The sequence below is a fragment of the Crinia signifera genome, chromosome 7 (assembly GCF_055691185.1).
Source record: "Crinia signifera chromosome 7, ASM5569118v1, whole genome shotgun sequence".
NCBI classification, from domain to species: Eukaryota; Metazoa; Chordata; class Amphibia; order Anura; family Myobatrachidae; genus Crinia; species Crinia signifera.
In genome coordinates this window covers 36,144,074-36,163,215 of record NC_139223.1, presented here as the reverse complement: position 1 = coordinate 36,163,215, position 19,142 = coordinate 36,144,074, and the positions used below count along the sequence as shown (strand labels likewise).

The following is a 19,142-nucleotide window of genomic DNA, read 5'->3' as shown; positions in this document are numbered from 1 at the left end:
CCCTGCACATCATTCAACTCGTCCTTAGTAAGGACTTTTTCATCCACTCCATTAATTGGAACATGGTCATAGACTGTGCCTCTGCTGGCTGCCTGCAGCCTTTGCATATATGGACATTCCCTCCTTTTCAGGAGGGAAATCCTTTTCACATAGCATACTGTACATGTACTGGGCATATTCCTGGATTTAGATTTCCTTTTTCCAGAAGCCTTCAGATAGATAAAAGCCTATCACTTAACTGCCCTAAACTTTGCATAGCACATAGCAATATAAGTGCCTCACTGAGGGCTTACCTCTCCATGGCAGATTCAGCTTCAGGGGGGGTAGAAATGCTTACAGGATCCAGTCCTCACACTTAGCTCAGCATACAAGCTGCGGCAGTGTGTCAGATCCAGCATTTTAAATCCTGCACCGGGCATTTGCACATGCGCAAAAGCGCCTTCCGGAGACCGCCGCCGAATCACATCCGCCTCAGCATTCCAGACGCCCGAGCGTCACATCCGCCCTTAGAACGGGCGTCCCAGTTTACTGCTTCCGCCAACCTCCAGCCTGAAGCACTGAGCCACCTGTTCCCAGCGCCGCACCGCTGCCAGCATGGACTCAGCATGGAGGGGCAATAGAGTGGATGCCACAGGACACAGCCTGATATCTAGCAGCAGTTCCAGGCACACAGCGCAGGACGCAGCCTGATGAGTGCCTCTTCCCCCGGGGAGCCACCCCACAGCCTGGCCACGCAGGGACAATAGCTGTAAATATTGAGGTAGCCCAGGCACAAAACAAAAAACCTATCTACCTATCTTAAACTTAAAACAGGAAAAAGACTGCAGGGTGAGGAGGAAGGGGAGGATATATACCCAAGTTGGGTGGAAATTTACCTTTCTAAACATAGGAGAAGAGGAAATAACCCAGAGTAATGGCTGCCATGGAGGGTGAGGAAGAAATATAATGTAATGATATTGCCTGGTGATCACCAAACAATAGCTGCTAAGGGGCTACATGCCATAAAAGAAGGGACGCCCTATGTGGGTGCCCCTGTGGGCATTGTAATGTAGGTGCCCCTGGAAGAAAAGGATCCATGATTATGTTTTCCCTTATATTACCACGCCCTAATAAAATAATAAAGTACAGTCATTACAACCAGTTATGTATACGTTTGTCCTTTCCTTCAGGCATATTACCAATATCTGCTTGTTTACAAAATGGACTCCGAGCTAATCAAACATGAAGCCCGTACTTCCCAGCCAAAGCAGAGTGGATTCTGGGAGTCTGTCCTCTCCACTGTGTCAGCTCCATCTCTGGACTCAGATGAAGGCTCACCGGTAAGTACATGGAATACCACCTCTCAGTTTTCATATGTCAGTTGCACAAATGTCACCATACAATGGTGCATCTTCTTATGCTGGATTAGCAACAGGGCGGTCACCCAGGGGTTTTCACACAAAAGTAGGGGCCCACAGAAACCTTAAACCCTACAAACATAGTTTACAATTTCTTGGCTGCCCCCTCTGGGAGCTATCATTGAGGACTGTGGCTTGAATTAGGGAGAAATATAGGGGCGTGGCTCATGTCAATGTGGCCACACCCCCTTCTATACAAGAGATTGCCGGCATTGAACAGCGGGGGATAGTACTATGATTAGGTGATTCAGCATGAGTCACATCATCATGGTGCCACTGGTTGACTCTGGGAGACTCAGGCAAGTATGACCTACATTCCTAAGCAGAGGCACAGGTATTTAGCCTATCTGGAGCTGTTGTGGAAGTACATGTCCCAGCAAAGATTGCTTGCATATCCAGTTCCACAGCACATGTGGCGCTTAAGGTTGACTTTTGAGTTTTGCAGTATTTGCTGGGCTGCCTACTGAAGATTCCAGGAAACAGTCTGTATTCCTGATTTATGCATATATATGCATATATAATTTTTCCTCCTTATAGTAATGCCCCTTACACATAATGGCAGACACCATAATGCCCCTTACACAATATGCCACATGCTGTAATACCCCTGACACAATATGCCACACACCATAATGCTCCTTACACAATATTCCACACACCATAATGTGCTTTACACAATATGCCACACACTGTAATACCCCTGACACAATATGCCACACACCATAATGCCCCTTACACAATATGCCACACACTGTAATATCCCTGACACAATATACCACACGCCATAATGCTCCTTACACAATATTCCACACACCTTAATGCCCCTTACACAATATGCCACACACCGTAATACCCCTGACACAACATGCCACACACCATAATGCCCCTGACACAACATGCCACACACCATAATGCCCATTACACAATATGCCACACACTGTAATACCCCTGACACAATATGCCACACACCATAATGCCCCTTACACAATATGCCACACAGCATAATGCACCTTACACAATATGCCACACACTATAATACCCCTGACACAATATGCCACACAGCATAATGCCCCTTACACAATATGCCACACACTGTAGTACCCCTGACACACTATGCCACACACCGTAATGCCCCTTACACAATATGGCACACACTGTAATACCCCTAACACACTATTCCACACACACTGTAATACCCCTGACACACTATGCCACACACCATAATACCGCTTACACAATATGCCACATGCTGTATTACCCCTGACACACTATGCGACACACCATAATGCCCCTTACACAATATGCCACACGCTGTAATACTCATTACACAATATGCCACACACCATAATGCCCCTTACACAATATGCCACACACTGTAATACCCCTAACACAATATGCCGCACACTGTAATACCCCTGACACACTATGCCACACACACACACACACACACACAGTAATGTCCATGACACAATATGCCACACACTGTAATACCCCTGACACAATATGCAGCACACTGTAATACCCCTGACACAATAAGCCACACACTGTAATATCTCTGACACAATGGCCTTTATTCAGATCTGATCGTAGTACAAATTTGTTTGAAAAATGCACAAAACCATGTGCACTGCAGGTGGGGCAGATGTAACATGTGCAGAGAGAGATATATTTGTGTGAGTTATTTTGTTTCTGTGCAGGATAAATACTGGCTGAATTATTTTTACACTGGTATTTAGATTTCAGTTTCAACACACCCCACCCAAATTAAATTCTCTCTGCACATGTTACATCTCCCCCACCTGTAGTGCATTTTGCCCATTTTCCAAACAAATTTGCACTACAATCATTTCTCTTTCAATGGTCCTGGTGACACAGCTTCACATTGGGATGTAGGAGGGTCCGCAGGAGCCAAGCACCTATACCAAAGCTTTAGAGAGGAACATCCTAACATCTTGGTCGGGGAACACGCAGACCATGAAGTCAGAAAGGGTAACACTGACTTTGGAAACCAGGTCCTCTCTACAATGGTGGGCGGAGGTGAATTCCCTTCAGTGGGGTCGGTCTCTTCAGTCTGGGGACTGGCTGGTAGTCACTACCGACGCCAGTCTCAGGGGCTGGGGGGCAGTAGTCCTGGACCTGAGGCTTCAGGGCATGTGGACTGAAAGGGAGTCAGCTCTCCCGATAAATATCCTGGAGCTTCGGGCTGTTTGGAAGGCCTTATCCCTGGCAGAAGACAGACTGAGGGGCCTCCGCATAAGGATTCAGTCGGACAACGCCACGGCTGTGGCATATCTGAATCACCAGGGCGGCACATGCAGCATGCTGGCTATGAGGGAGGTGTCGCAAATTCTCTCGTGGGCGGAGCAGAATGTTCCAGCCTTATCGGCAATATTCATATTAGGTGTGAGGAATGTGGAGGCGGATTTCTTGAGCAGGGAAGAGCTGCTCGAAGGGGAATGGACACTGAATTTGCAGATCTTCCAGCAGATTGCATCTCGGTGGGGGCTCCCGGAGGTGGATTTAATGGCTTCCAGGTTCAACCATCAGGTTCCCAAATTCTTTTCCAGGACAAGGGATCCTCTGGCGGCAGCTGTGGATGCAATGACCATACCCTGGACAGGGAGTATGGCATACATTTCCCCGCCGTTCCCGATGATTACCAGGTTCTGAAGAGGATCAGATCCCAAGGGATTCCAGTAATACTGATAGCTCCAGATTGGCCAAGGAGGTCTTGGTACTCTAGTGTTCGGAGGCGTCTACCTCTAAGGCCAGACCTACTAAGTCAAGGGCCGTTTTTTCATCATGATTTAGCTCGGCTAACTTTGACGGCTTGGCTATTGAAACCGCCATTTTAAAGGATTTTCTGAAGCGGTTGTGAATACCATGATGAAGGCTAGAAAGTCGGTATCTTTGGCTAACTACTATAGGGTCTGGAAGACATATATTAGATGGTGTGAGCGCCAGAAGTCTCATACGTCCAGATTTCGGCAATCTAAATTGCTTGAATTCCTTCAGGATGGATTTTCTTCAGGGCTGAGTCTCCAGTCTCTTAAAGTCCAGATATCAGCTTTGTCGATTTTCTTTCAGAAAAGGGTGGCTGTGCTTCAGGAGGTGCAAACCTTCCTTCAGGGTGTTTCTAGATTAAAACCACCATACAAACAACCGGTGGCACCCTGGGATTTGTCTCTGGTGTTGGAGATTCTTCAAAAGCATCCTTTTGAACCATTAAGGTTGGCTGACCTCAAGTTTCTAACTTGGAAGTTAGTGTTTTTGTTGGCTGTTTCCTCTGCTAAGAGGGTTTCGGAGTTGGGAGCATTGTCTTGTAAGCCTCCCTTCAAAGACAAAACGAAAACTTATGGGTGTTTAAATAAATTCGATAAACTTTCTCAAGATAATCTCTGTCCGGGCTGGAATAAAAGATCAAACCAGACCTAGTGAGAAGAATGCTGGTTTCAATAATAGTTCAATTAATGTCCAGGTGTCAATAACGACAATCAATGGTAAATGTCTCTTTTTTTTTTTTTTTTGCGTCTTTATTTAGTTTTCATTATCAAAAAAAGACAAACACATACAAACCCACACAAGGGTATTACAAACGTTTACAGAGATATGGAACTAATCAGACCCTTTATACCATAGACATTTACATATACAATACACTAACAAAGACATGTTCACAGCACGACAACCCTACTCAACCTGATAGACCTCTCCTACCTATCCTAGATCGTACTCCCTGCCCTATTGCACACATCCCGTTTTCCAACCCTGATCCCAGTTAACCTGTTCCTTGGGTTCTCTCTCTTGCTTAGCATTTTACCTTCTATCCATGCATCCAACTTGGATAATACCTACCCTAAGCTATACGGACTATACGGTTTTATGACCATAGAGAATACAAAAACAAAAATCAGGAGAGGTACTGTGCAAGTTTTCCTTCCTTATTTGTGTCTAAGTGCCACACCTTGCTAGAGCTACATTTTACCTCGTATCTATAATTATTGTATGCTTCTTAGTGAATCTAAATCACCTCTATATAAAGGATAACATGTGGCCTCATAATATGAAGTCTCCTCTTGCGCTTGAACCTCCCGTCGTGTGCACAGTGCATGTCGAACATCAAGAAAATTATATATTTTTTAAATTATATGAAAGGGCTACATAGCCCCACACTGTGTATCACTGAGGATCCCTCCTCGTCCGTGCCTATCTATACATTCTACTTACTAATAAAGTGATAAAGTGCTTAAATATTTAACCTCCTGCTATTTTAAACTCTATGGTTAGCTGACCTGTTACAGTAGCCCCATATACCCTGGTATTTAATAAACGAACCCCGGGATGCATATACGTATTTCTCGTGTTCACTGGTCTGATTGACCAAGTTGACCCATTCTCCGTGGAGCGGTCCCAGCGGGGACATCCACCGACGGGCTATTATTACTTTTGCTAAGGCCACTAGGTTCTTTGCCAACTGCTTCAACTCCCGATTGATTGCCCCATCCGCCCAAAGGTCCCTAGGACCAGATTCATTTTATTAAGGGTTACTCGAGGGACACCTAACTGGGCAAGGGTTTTTATTACTTCATCCCAGAACCTACTGACCTCTCTACAGCTCCACAGCAAATGCTCGAATGAAGCCGCCCCTTCTCCACATTTTGGACACCTATCGGACACTGCACCGGCATATTTTTTCATTCTAACTGGCGTTATATAGGTCCGATGTAGAATATTAAATAGGACCTGTTGCCTCCACATTAAGTTGGTCGCCTGCCAGGGCCATCCTCCACCTGTTTTCATCCAGCTGAGGAATGTCTTCTGACCATTTTGACCGTAAGGCCCCTAACTCCTCAACTTGAATAAATGAGTGTAAGTAATGATACATTTTGGACAAACGTTTGCCCTTCACAAGTTGTTTAATAAATATTTTACAGGGAGCCTCCTCTACCACCCACAATGCGGACTTGCCATATTGAGTCATAGCACTTCTTACTTGTAGGTATCTAAAGAAGATTTCCTTCGGTATACTGAACTTGGTTTGTAACTGATTTCAACACCCCATCTTGACACCAATGACCTATTGTACTAATTCCATAGGTATTCCATACTAACCCTCCTTGTTGTTCCTTAAGATCTTTCATGCCTGGCAGGGAAAAAATAGGAGTGTCTGGGTCCAGACCATCAGCTTTTGTTAATTTACAAGCCCATCTCCATACTTTAACGGCTTGGCTGATTATAGGAGGGAGGTTCCGCCGGAGCCCCCTGACAAACAGTCTCTGGAGAGGGGTATAGTCTGGATCCACACACTCCAAAAGGCTACGTAACTCTACTGAGTCTTCTCCTGACCTAACCCAAGCGCATATTTGTACCATCTGTGCAGCCATATAATATAATTTAAAATCTGGAAGGGCCATACCTCCTTTTCCTCTGTCCCAACACATAATGTCCATTCTAACTCTGGGCAGCTTGTCCCTCCAGACAAATGAGGAGACTATACTCTTTATCTTCCTAAAATGCTGGTCCTTAATGAAAACAGGGGAATGTTGCACTATATACAAAAACTTGGGCAATATTGCCATCTTAACCAGATTGACCCGACCAATTTGTGATAGCTGAAGTCTGGACCAGCTTCTGCATTTGATCTTTAGTTCTTTAAAAAACGGGATTAGATTTTCAGAGATAAAATCTATTAAGTTCCTAGTGAAGCATATACCCAGATACCGAAATTTTTCTACCCTTTTTAGTTGTACCTCGAGCCCTTGGCCAGACCCACCTTCATTTCCGAGATGAATATAGTTGGATTTACCCCAGTTCATTGTAAGGCCGGAATAACCCCCATACTCCTGTATAAGTTTCATTACCCCAGATAGATCCCCGGGCACCTCCAGTCCCACCAAAAGATCATCCGCATATAGTGAGACTAGGTTTCTGCTCAAACCCCTTTCCCCGTTCCCTCCTCCCAGGGCTGTTCTCAACACACACGCCAGGGGCTCCACCACCACCGCAAACAACAGCGGGAATAGGGGGCCTCCCTGGCGCGTTCCTCTGGAGAGAGAGAAGGAGGGAGATGTATATCCATTGATGGTCACTCTAGCCCTTGGATTTTGGTAAAGCAGTGAAACTCGTTTAATAAACCTCTCCCCAAACCTAAAAGCCTAGGTTAATAGTGATATAGGCCTGTATGAGTCGACTCGGGTCAGGTCTTTTCCGCTCTTGGGGATCATAGTTATTGCAGCCTCTGTCATTGACTGAGATATACACTCCTCCTCCTCCATGTGCTGAAACCCCCTCCAAAGCTGCGGGCCCAGTTTGTTAATATATTTCTGGTACACTTCCCCAGGGAGGCCGTCAAGGCCAGGGGCTTTACCCCCTGGGGAGGAGTTGATAGCCGCTATCACCTCCTCCACTGTCAGGGGAGCCTCCAATATATCCCTTGAGGTGGGCAACAGGTTTGGAAGTTCCAGCCCTGCCAAATATTCACAAATTTCCTCATTACTACAGTTTAATTTAGATTTATATACCTCTGTGAAATGTGAAGAAAAGAGCTCTGTTATCTCAGGGGTATTGGTCACCTCATCGCCTGATTCTGACTTGATCAGAGGTATAATGTTAGACGGGCTCTTCTGTTTCATTATATGTGCCCAAAATTTCCCGGTTCGATCAGAATTTGCATACCACCTATGCGACCCTGCGGCCAACCTCCGACAAGTTCCCTCCTGAAGATACTCCACCCACTCTTTTTGGGCAGCCTGCCATGTAGACCTAGCTATACAGTATCTATCTTATTTGACAAAAAAGTATTTTCAAAGTTAATCATTTTAGCTTCCAGTTCACTCGCCTTCTTGCGATTTGAGAGCTTCAGACAGGCTATCCTTTTAATAAACACCCCTCTCAGATAAGCCTTAAAGGCATCCCACACGAATATGTTTGAAGAGGACCCTTCAATCTATCCTTCCCTCCAACTCCTCCTATTCCCCCATTTGAATCTCTAAATCGATCTCCATGGTAACCGGGGAATGATCCGAGATCCCTCGTGCCCTGTATTCCACCTGGCTAATTTTTGTAAGGACCATCTCAGAAACAAGAATCAAATCAATCCTTGAAAATACTTTGTGGGAGGAGGAACAGCAGGAAAACTGCTGTAGATCTGGGTTTCTCATTCGCCAGGGATCTTTCCACCCTATTTCTTCTATAAACTCAGAGAACTTATTCCCTTCACTAAGGATTTCTTTCTCGGACCTATTCCATCGATCAAGGCGGGGCTGGAGAACCTTATTGAAATCTCCCAGACAAATTACCATATTATCTGGGTATGCTGCTGCAAATTCCACCGCCATTCTTACCACATCGTAGGAGAATGGGGGTGGGATATACACTGTAAGTATACAGAATCGTACATGATCAATTGCACATTCCCAAAAAATATATCTTCCCCCAGTATCTATCTTCACTGAACCTACTTCAAGAGCCACTGATTTCTTAACCAACATTGCAACCCCACAGGAGGAGGTAGAGAAGGGGGCATGGAAACTGTGGCCAATCCATGGGCGTTTTAAAGAGCCCAAACGTTCACTGGTCAGATGGGTCTCTTGCAAACAAATGATGTCAGAGTCCAAGCTCCTGCACTGCTTCAGGACTAACGCTCTTTTCACCCTGCAGTTCAGACCTCTGACATTCCAGGTCAGAAACTTAACCATTTAAGCTGTACATCAGTGAAAAATAAAATATTTACCTCTATCCCACACTTTTTGGCATATACACAATAGGCCGCACATACTTAACAGGTATTCAAGGCCCTTCAGCTACAATCTAGGGAACGATCTTAACTTGTTCATGCTGTGAACATACATAAACACATAAAAAACATATACACAAATTTATACACCCCCCCCCCTCCCACCTCCCCCTCCCTGTATAACCACCTCCCTTTACACTATCACCGACAGGAATATCTCCTGGAGCAATTAACTAATGGCAACTAAAGAGGCCTACCCCCTCCCTCCCCCGTACACCACCCGCTGCCCAGCACAGGATCTGTAGAAAAAAGGGTAAATTCAACTCACCCCCCCCCCTACATTATCTACATGCTTTGTTTCGGGGGGCGCTGTGCATATGGGGGCGCAGGGGGGGCTGCGGTGCTATAGAAATCCCCCCGCCCCCCATCCCCCGCATGCTTACCTGTCTGCACGTCCCTGCTCCCCTCCTGGCTTCAATCAATGCTATGGAGACAGACCACAATAAAATGGTCGCCCCATAAAGCAGACTGTTCTCTGAAACTGTCTGCGGTATGGGGGCGGCCATTTTATCGTGGTCCGTCTGCATAGAATTTATTGAAGCCAGGTGGGGAGCCGGGACGCGCGGACAGGTAAGCATGTGGCAATGGGGGAGAGGCCCCGGGGGGCGGGCACAGGGGGCCAGACGGACGGGCAGGGAGTGGGCGCCCCCCCATTAACGGCGGGGGGGAACCCCAAACAAAGCTACGCCGCTGATTTCTACAGAAGAAGCCAAGCATAAGGACTACTCATAAAGCCAAGATCCCATGCCCTATCAGTTGAACATCTTATCTTGCAGAAACCTGTTTCCTTCCAGGGTATGTGGCATCTAGCCATCTCGCCGCCTCACCGGGAGTGAAAATTTTTTTCGTAACCCCCTCCGCCACGACTCTCATTTTTTCGGATAGAGCATAGAACATTTTAATTCCAACTCCCTAAGGCGAGCTTTAATTTCCCTAAATTTTGCACGATCCTTCTGGACCTCTAGGGGAAAGTCCGGGAAGGCAGAGATCCTCCTTCCGTTATAGGCGAAGTCCCCCTTGTCCCTAGCCAGTCTTAATACACTGTCCCGATCTTTAAAGTTTAAAAACTTGGCTATTAATGTGTGGGATGGACCACCCGGAGGGGGAGCACGGCCTGGGATACGGTGGGCTCTCTCGATTACAAATTGTGCGGAGAAGGCCTTGTCGCCAAACATCTGGGTACGCCACTCTTCCAAGAACTTTTCCGGGGCATTGCCCTCTATGCGCTCCTCGAACCCAATGAAACAAATATTGTTCCGTCAAAGCCTTCCTTCCATATCCGACATTTTTTTATGTATTTCAGTCATCTGGCCACTCATAGATTTAACCTGAGACTGCAAAGGGCCAACTATATCTTCCACTGCAGCAATTCGGGTCTCAGCCTCTATTAATCTCTCGCGAGTTTTTTGGGCGTCGTTCCTAAGCAGTGTAATATCAGACTGTACTTTAATAATTTGTTCAAGAAGGCGAGTTTCGCAGGTCTTTATTGCCTCGAGAACTTGTTGCAGCGTTACCTCAGGAGGTGGCGGATTTTTATTCTCCTTGGTGGGAGTGGATAGAGGAGTGCCTGTCTGGGAACTACTACCTGCCTGCGACCTGGTGTACTTCCCCAGTCTAGCCGCAGCTGTATTCTGGCCTGTTGTGCCCATGATGATATTCTCCAACGGCCTTTCAGGTGGGGAGAGAAGTAGATAGCCGCTCTGCCTCAGTCTTAGTCTGAGCCACTTACAGGTGCCCCCAATAGATGCTGAATCGGGCTTCTATGGTGTTAAAAGTCCACCCTTTGGCCCGTCTCTCACCCGGGCCTGGGCTGCGTTCCCTGGATCAACTGCCCACGGCTCTATATTCACCACAGTTCAGTGCCCACTATGCCTTTTAAAGTACCCACAGGGGTTAAGGAGAGTCACATTCAGCATGCAATGATTTTTTAAGCTGCACCAAGGGTAGCAAACAAAAGTTCAGTCAGGCCTTGCCCAGCAGGACTCACCCAGCAACTCCAGACCATTGTGTCACACCGGCACACGCTGGGTTCCTCCTCCCCACTATCCGGCCGTTTCTCCTGCTCTGCCGCACCTCACGCTCTCCACATCACCAGTTGCTGGTGCTGGGTCTCCCTGAAGGCGGCTTCTCTCACCTGCCGCCAGCAGGGACTGCGTGCGGGCGTCTCGCCGGGTCCCGGCCCCACTGCGTCTTCCGGGCAGGCACTGTAGGAGGCGAACCCCTGCTGCTGTGTCACGACTCCAGAAGCCGCCTCTCACACGGACCTCCGGGTTTCTCCACAGCCGCACCGCAGGTTTTTGCAAGTCGCATCCCGCAATCGTTTAACCGGGGGGGGCAGCTTTAGTGCTCAGCACTCCATGAGGGCTCACTCGCACATGGGGGAGAGCTCCATCAGCAGCGGTGTGCATGGGGGAGCTTGGACGCACACCCTTACTCACGTCCTGCCGTAGCCACGCCCCTCCAATGGTAAATGTCTCTTACTTCAGATTTTTACAGTAAACAGTGTTCAGGTACCTCTTTCATTGGTGGTCAGTGGTTCTTGTTTTCGGGGGAAAGTACTGACAGTAGCTGTGTGCGGGTTCCCGGTCTATGGCGCATCACAGGCGGTCCACTTGCACCGGGAGCCGTGTAGACTCCCTGTACTGCTCTCCGTCCTGTGTGCCTCCGTGTATATGCAGGCTAGCAGTGCACAGCTACGGATTCCATTAGGGACTGCTGCTGTGCCTGGTCGCCCTCTTACAGGTTCTGTCACGGCTAAAGGGCTGGATGGAGTCGTGTGGTGCACAGAAGCCGGAGACGGACCAGGAGGAGTAGGATTGAAACGTGCAGGTTTAATAACAGATTTCATAAATGATAAACTTCACTCAAATACTTCTTTAAGTGACAGTTGGGATAAATTAAATAGAGTCCAGCACAATATTAATAACGAGCAGGTAAATCTGGAAACGTGTACTTGATGAGCCAGAGTACATAGAGGAAGATCCAGAAAGAGGTTGATTTGATGACAGAAGAAATGTATCCGGATGACTGAAAGATGATGGAATGAATGAGTTGTATGAAGGAGGGCAGCGGAATGCTGTGCAGGGTAATTCTGGGACACAAGCAGGAACAAGCACTAGGTAGGACTTGCAGCATTGGTGTCATGAGAAAACTTCCTTGTAGCAAGATGCAGGGAGCAAGGCACCAGAGTCAGGAGAGAAAGAGCCAGGATCCGGGAATCAGCTAGGAGTTGTGAATGACTCCAAAGACTCATTGCACTGACACTGAACAGCCTAGGCAGATCCCTTATATCCCCAGGGGACGGCTGCCATTGGCTGTCAGCGCAGGATGAGGAGGGAACCTCCACTCTGGGCCAATCTGTCTCCTGCCCTCAACCAAGATGGCGACGCCGGCCTCCCAGCACAACTATCTGCAAAGACACCGCTACCCGACGCTCCCCTGCTGCCATCCCTACCCAGAGCTGCCGCTACCCGCACACCGCAGACCGGAGCCTGCACACGCTAGCCGGCGGCGGGCGCGGACGGGTGAGTACTGTACCCACCGCGCTCCGTCGCGGCTACGTGTGACAGGTTCCCTACACTTGCTCTGTGTTCTCTTCCCCGTACTCACCTCTGATGGCTTTGGTCCCACACTGGTTCTGGTGTGTGCAGACACTATCTGTCAGCGTCTGCTTGATGTTTCCCTGCAGTGGCCACTCATGTGAATACTTGGTGCCAGGAGTTGTATGCTCTGGGGTTTCATGCACCTTGCCAGGAGTTGCATGCTTTGAGTTGGATGCTCGTTGCCAGGTGTCGCATGTTATGGGTTCTTGCTCATTGCCAGGAGTTGCATGCTCTGGGTTCTTTGCTCATTGCCAGGAGTTGCATGTTTTGGGTTCCATGCTCGTTGCCAGGTGTTGCATGCTATGGGTTCTTTGCTCGTTGCCAGGAGTTGCATGCTCTGGGTTCTTTTCCCATTGCAAGGAGTTGCATGATATGGGTTCTATGCTTGTTGCCAGGTGTTGCATGATCTGGGTTCTATGCTCATTCATAGGAGTTTCATGCTCTGGGTTCTATGCTCATTGCCAGTTGCATGCTCTGGGTTCTATGCTCATTCCCAGGAGTTGCATACTCTGAGTTCTATGCTCATTGCCAGTTGCATGCTCTGGGTTCTATGCTCATTCCCAGGAGTTGCATACTCTGAGTTCTATGCTCATTGCCAGTTGCATGCTCTGGGTTCTATGCTCGTTCCCAGGAGTTGTATGCTCTGAGTTCTATGCTCGTTGCCAGGAGTTGCATGCTCTGGGTTCTATGCTCTTTGCCAGGGGTTTCATAGCAGAAGATGCAGCTTTCTACACATAATGGCCCCATTAGCTGCGTACACATAATGGCCCCAGTAGCTGCTTCTGCCTCTACCTACAGCGCTATCTGCCTCTGAGCGGAGAGCTTGCTCCTGCTACCCCTCACTGTGGCCCTTATTCTGGTTGGTGCGGACTTTACCGCATACTTACGGATCGCGTCTTTACGGCGTCTGCGCATGCGTGGAGAACGCTACGCGCATGTGCCACGCCTTGACTCGGTACCAGTTCGGCCAAATCCCGTCCAAAACTGTTCACCGCTATCAGTCGGGAAATAGGGGCGTATTATGGGCGTCATGCGGAATGACACATGGGCGTAGTTTCAAAGTGGGCAAAACGGGGCGGAAACATGGGCGGACACGGGGGAGTACACTTATGTTGGGGGGCGTACATTCGGAAACCACTCCGAATGCACGCGATCAAAAAGGCCAGAAATGTGCGGTGTCCACAAGTGTACTATTGCTTTGCGGACACCACTCGTTCATGCGGTAGGCGAACGTACGCCTAATGACTACAACCATTAACACCTGAACCCAATAGAATCTACTCCTTTACTCATTACTCACTAATAGGCCGCTTGTCAGTGCTTTAATTGAAACCATTGCTGCTTCAAGGAAACCTTAGTAATCCCCCACATATGCTGTACTTGTCCCACACTTAAAAACTGCTAACAATGGACATGACTGAATCTTAATACTATCAATACACATGTGTATTAGACATGTACTCATGAAACCACACACATTGATTCCAATTCCAAATAAGCTGTTTTTTATGAGGATAGGTAATTGAATAAGTGGGTCATGTGATGTATTGCAGAAGATACTTCATAGTGGGTTGTTTGGCGTAAATACTCCGCTTACGGGCGGTAGCACCGCTTGGCTCCCGTTCGGATGCGGTATTTCCGAGCATACTCTGTAATACTCTGTAATACCGTGCAGAATCGGAGTGTTTCTCCCGCACACGCATGGTTTGTATGTCGTCCGTAAACACGCCCTGTTCTTAAAGAGTCAGTCCGTCCGAATGCGGAGGACACGTGGGCGTTTCTACGGACGCATGGCCGCATGCGGCAAAACACCGTGGCGTGCGGACCGCTCCGTAAGAATGCGGGAATATCCGCACCGATCAGAATAAGGGCCTGTGTCTGGTGGCCATTTTACATATGGTGCCGATTCATGAGCCAATCAGAGTTCACAATTTGGCAGCCAATTACTAACTGCCGCTGTCAATCTATGAGGTCTGATTGACTGGTGGCCCCATGGGTATGCCCCTTAACATGCAGATTTTGATATGTTCTAGATATATCTTAACCTCAGTGACATGTAGTGGTAGCCGGAAAATACTGCTCGCCCCACTTCCGCCATTATCTTGTACATAGTCGCAGGTTGATAAAGGTGCTGTCCATAGCCGGAAGTCCGTAATACAAAGGGGTGGCAGAAGTCCATACAAAGAGAGGGCGGAAGTGTGCGCATTAAAACCCATTATTTCTGGGTTGCGTTCCAGCGCTTGAGGTAAATATAAAATGAGACCATAAATAGGGATAGAGAGACGCAGGGTGCTAGGGAGGGGATAGAGAGATGCAGAGCTGTAGGAAGGGGATAGAGAGACGCAGGGCTGTAGGGAGGGGTTAGGGATATGCAGGGCGGTAGAGAGGGGCTACGGAGATGCAGGGTGGTAGGGAAGGGAAAGAGACGGACAGCGCTAGGGAGGGGATAGAGCGACACAGGGCAGTAGGGAGGGGATAGAGAGATGCAGGGCGTGAGGGAGGGGATGGAGAGACGCAGGGAACTAAGGAGGGGATAGAGAGACGCAGGGCAGTCGGGAGGGGATAGAGAGACACAGGGCAGTAGGGAGGGCATAGAGAGACGCAGGGCAGTAGGGAGAGGATAGAGAGACACACGGGGTCTAGGGAGGGGATAGAGAGACACGGGGCGCTACGGAGGGGATAGAGAGACGCAGGGCGCTAGAGAGGGGATAGAGAGACGCAGGGCGCTAGAGAGGGGATAGAGAGACGCAGGGTGGTAGGGAGAGCTTAGAGAGGCGCAGGGCGCTAGGGAGGGGATAGAGAGACGCAGGGTGCTACGGAGGGGATAGAGAGACGCAGGGCATAACGGAGAGGATAGAGAGACGCAGGGTGCTACGGAGGGGATAGAGAGACGCAGGGCAGTAGTGAACGGATAGAGAGATGCAGAAACAGGGGCTGAGATCCCTGTACATCCTATACCTGTACCTACAGCATTTGCCTGACAGAAGTTCTATCACAGTCAGACATCATTCTCCGCATCCCTTCTGTTTCTGTGCTCAGACAGCCCAGGTGGTCAGTGATGTCCCACCACCATGAGCAAAGTAATGATGATATGAGGAGGGACCGATGTCGGTGGTTATAGGGAAGTGCTGTACTAAGGCTGTGCTGTGGGTTGCTGGTCCAGGACCAGATCAAATTATTTAATGGGCTATGTGATAGGCAAAACCAGTGCTGGAGGTATCATAAAACATGTGGACAACCAGAAGCGCTACCCTGTCCGACCACATATGTAACCTAAGGATAACATGTAAACACCATGTACTTCATTTAATCATCTTTACTGAATTTCACAGTAAAAAAACTCTTGGCCTAGGAGTGCTGCCAAATGAAGCCAATAATATATTATTTATATATAATATATTATTATTTCAGTGGTACTTAAACCTGTAGGATACCTATGATATGGAAATAAATCGTTAATGTACATTTGTATGTAATACATTGGCTGTGACTTTTCTGTAGTCTCTGGGGAATAGTTCTTTTGGTTACAGCCACTTATTTTATATATGACATTAGTTTTATTATTTAATTGAAAAATTCTTATTTTATTCAAAAAGATAAAATGATAAGATATATATATAGTTACAGTAATGTAGAATCATATAATAAGATATGAAAAGATCACATATACAACAAATTAAACCTTTATTCTATAACTTTGTAGTGTAAAACAATTTAAACTTCATTAACCATATAAATAGGGAAAAACTTAGCAAGGCCCTGTAAGAGTGATGTCACATTAGCTTGTGATGTCACATTAGCTTGTGATGTCACAATAGCTTGTGATGTCACAATAGCTTGTGATGTCAGAATAGAGCTTGGACTGGAATGAAAAGCTGCGCTGCACAGACACTATTATTGTTGCAGAGTCACATGATATGGAAATAAATCGGTAATGTACATTTTGTATGTAATACAGGGGCTGTGACTCTTCTGCAGGACAATGTCTCTGGGGAATAGTTATTTTGGTTACAGTAACTTATTTTCTATATGACATTAGGGTACTTGTTTCCTAGCATGGCGCCCACGATATTCAGTCGTACGGCATCGCGATGCCATATGCCGGCATGCGATGTGATTTTAAATTGTATAAGCACCCTATATAATTTTAAATTGTATAAGCACCCTAATAGGTGCTTACAATGTTAAATGCACCCCCACGCCACCCTCCCTATCAACGCCAACCCGAAGCGTGGCGAGTGCAGCAAACCCGCGAGCGGCGGCGGTACGCGTCCTCCAACCTTTTCATACCCCCACTATCCACGTCGACGTGGAGTTGATTTTATATAGTGTGGCGAGCACAGCGAGCCACCGAGCCCGAAGCGTGGCGAGCGCAGCGAGCCCCACGAGGGGCTGCGTATTACTTTACATGTATTGCGCGTGCGCTCGCCACGCTTCGGGCTCAGTGGCTCACTGCGCTCGCTACACTATATAAGATCAACTGCACGCCGACATGGATAGTGGGGGTATGAAAAGGTCGGAGGACGCGTTGGCATTGATAGTACGGGTGGTGTGGGGGTGCTTTTTACATTGTAAGCAACCATTACGGTGCTTATACAATTATTTATCTTATAGGAGGCACATTTAACATTGAAAACACCCATTAGGGTGCTTATACAATTTAAAATCGTATACCATTGTATATGGCATACAATGCGATGCTATACAATTTAAAATTGTATAACATCGGCTGCCATCGCGTAACATCGCATACCATCGTATGCCTTATGGTATGCAATGCGATGGGTGCCTTGCTAGGAAACAAGTACCGAAATTAGTTATATTTCTTATTTTATTCACAAAGATAAAATGACAAGATATATCGTTACAGAAATGTAGATTCATATAATAAGATATGAAAAGATCACATAAAAACAAATTAAACCATTATTCTATGACCTTTTAGTGTAAAACTATGTAAACTTCATTAACCATATAAATAGGGAAAAACTCAGAGAGGCAATGTAAGAGGGATGTCAGAAAATGCAGGCGCACACGAAGCACAGAAACAGATAACATTAACATGGGGGACATTGAGGTTCTTGGCACAAAAATGTGAGCCCACCTACCACGTCAAGGTGACCTCATCAGGTGGGAGGAGGGGGAGGGAAGGGAGAGATTTTTTTTTTTTGTAGGGGAGGGGGAGACTATACTATGCTATTCTATGCTGTGCTTAGTTATGCTATGCTAAGACCATAGTCTTAGTATAACATAGATAAGCATAGCATAGATACTCTTAGCTAAGACTATGCTATTCTACAGTATGCTGTGCTTAGCTATGCTGTACTAAGAACATGGTCTTAGCATAGCATAGCTAAGCACAGCATAGAATAACATAGTCTTAGCTAAGAGTATCTATGCTGTGCTTAGTTATGCTATGCTAAGACCATAGTCTTAGTATAACATAGATAAGCATAGCATAGATACTCTTAGCTAAGACTATGCTATTCTATGCTGTGCTTAGCTATGCTGTACTAAGAACATGGTCTTAGCATAGCATAGCTAAGCACAGCATAGAATAACATAGTCTAAGCTAAGAGTATCTATGCTGTGCTTAGCTATGCTATACTAAGACCATGGTCTTAGTATAGCATAGCTAAGCACAGCATAGAATAGCATAGTATAGTCTCGCCAGGTGGGTTGGGGGGGGGGGGGGGGTTGAATTTTTTTTGTAATTTTTTTTTTTGTGTTTTTTTTTTTTTTTTTTTGCAGGAGGAGGAGACTGTGCTGAGGGGGCAGATGGACTTTATTCCCAGGGTTTCATCAGAGCATCTACAGCCTTTGATTGCGCTTTAAGGAATTTATCCAGGTGATGTTTTAGTTTACGATTTTCCTTTTTAACTTCACGGTATTTTGCCTTTACAGCTGCATTTTCATTTGTCAGAAATTCTAACTGACGTTCACACATCTCACTGTCATGGGCACTGTGTTTTTTGGCCCACCTGCCATTGATAAATTCAAACGTCTCTTTGCCCACTGAGACAGTTGGCAGATCTTCCTGTATATTTGTATTTTTTCTAACCTGGGAATTTTCTCTGCGAAACTTTCGCAGGCTCCTGAAGCTTTGAAAGTCTTCATATAAACCCCGGAACCAGTTTAGAGCCATAGTTAGTAAAGGCTGTGAAATTAATTTCTGTTGCGACTTCTCTGGACTGTGACTTGTCTTGTACAGAGGCTGCTGCAGAATGAGGACCAGCAGTCTGGGCATTCATATTTATAACCTCTGTTATAGAATGTTCGTTCCGGAACATTCTAAAATGTTCCGGAACATTCAAGAGGTTATAAATAAGGTCATTCCAGTCCAAGCTG

The 19,142-nt window shown here is 46.9% G+C and overlaps 1 long non-coding RNA gene across 1 annotated transcript in view; it reads left to right on the top strand.

Annotated features, from left to right (window-relative positions):
- LOC146020045 (uncharacterized) overlaps nucleotides 1-19,142 on the top strand; it is a 63,576-nt gene that overhangs the window by 2,128 nt on the left and 42,306 nt on the right. The window contains exons 2-3 of the long non-coding RNA XR_014450714.1: nucleotides 1,170-1,319; nucleotides 18,546-18,642. This is a non-coding gene — a long non-coding RNA (uncharacterized LOC146020045). The remainder of the gene's footprint in view (nucleotides 1-1,169; nucleotides 1,320-18,545; nucleotides 18,643-19,142) is intronic.